The sequence below is a fragment of the Atractosteus spatula genome, chromosome 10 (assembly GCF_055471065.1).
Source record: "Atractosteus spatula isolate fAtrSpa1 chromosome 10, fAtrSpa1.hap1, whole genome shotgun sequence".
In the NCBI taxonomy this organism is placed as follows: domain Eukaryota; kingdom Metazoa; phylum Chordata; class Actinopteri; order Semionotiformes; family Lepisosteidae; genus Atractosteus; species Atractosteus spatula.
In genome coordinates, this window is record NC_142715.1 from 19,106,943 (window position 1) to 19,108,327 (window position 1,385).

Genomic DNA, 1,385 nt, shown 5'->3' on the forward strand with positions numbered 1-1,385 from the left:
GCTGCTGCTCCGCACCCCAGACCCCCAGTAACAACACAGCCCCCCGCCCCGCCAATCACACACAGCACTGCCTTTTCAGACTGACAGCAGGAACCTCTCACACAGGTGGGATGGCCAATCAGACAGGGCCCTTTCAGTCTTCTTCAGTTTTCTCCATATATATCAGAGACACATCACTGTTTCCTCTACCTGAAGACACTCCCAGCAGCGCGGAGGAGAGGAGAGACAGGAGCAGCTCTGTGTCTCACTGGAGGAAACACAGATACAGATACAGATACAGACAGCAGGGCTGCAGGTGCTGCAGGGGCAGGAAGAGATCAGATATTAACACTGAAAAATCTTTACAGTTGTAGACAAGTACTATAATTGTAAATCAGAATCAATTATGTATATATGGTCCTGTGATTCTTGCTGTCTATGTCTGGCAGTTTCCAGTGACTGGTGTCCTGAATATAGTCCTGTGTCTCCTGCTGTCTGTGTTAGGCAGTGTCCAGTGAATGGTGTCCTGCAGTGAGTCTTCTGGTCCTGGTCAATGACAGTGTGAGGAGAGCCTGTCCTCAAGATGGCAGTGAGGTCACTCAGGTAAGCACAGGAATACAGAGACAAGGTGGACTGAATAAGAACTGGCTGTCTTGTGGCTATGAACAGATAATTTAAATAAAAAAGAACGAAAATCCCAGCAGTGACTGTCCCCTCTATACTGAGCGAGGTGGACAGCAGCTCTTCCAGTTAAGTCCCTCAGACCCTGAGCCTGTCCCTGAGCAGCTCCAGTCCACACAGATGTTCCAGCCCCTCCAGCTGTGGTTCTAGTGTCTCTCTCTCTGTGGAGCTGACTTTTTGAATGAGACTCTGTAACAGCACAGTGGAGCTGAACTGATACTGATACCCTGAAACACCCACAGGCTGAACACAGTGAGGACACAGCTCACTGACCTCCTTATTATTAGTAGTGGTAGTAGCAGTAGTGTTAGTCGCAGCAGTATTAGTAGCAGTAAGAGTCCTACTTGCAGCCGTAATAATAGTAGTAGTAGAAGCTTTAGTAACAGCAGCAGGAGTAGCAGTAAAAGCTTATCAGTTGCTGTTGTATCAGTGGCTGCAGTAGTAGTAGCTGTAGTAGCAGTAGTAATAGCAGAAGCATTAGCAGTAATAACAGTAGTAGTATTAGTAGTTATGCTGTATTTAAACTCTTTAGTTCAACAATTTAGTAGAGTTGTGTTGCAGCTTCACTATAATTACTGCAGCAGCAGGGGCAGAAGAGCAGGAGTCAGTTTCAAAAGTCAGAGAAACAACAAAATGAAAAAAAACAGTCCTTGTTAATACACCCAGGCTGAGCAGTGAGAACACAGCTCACCTCCTCCTTATTAATAGTAGTAGCAGTAATAGCA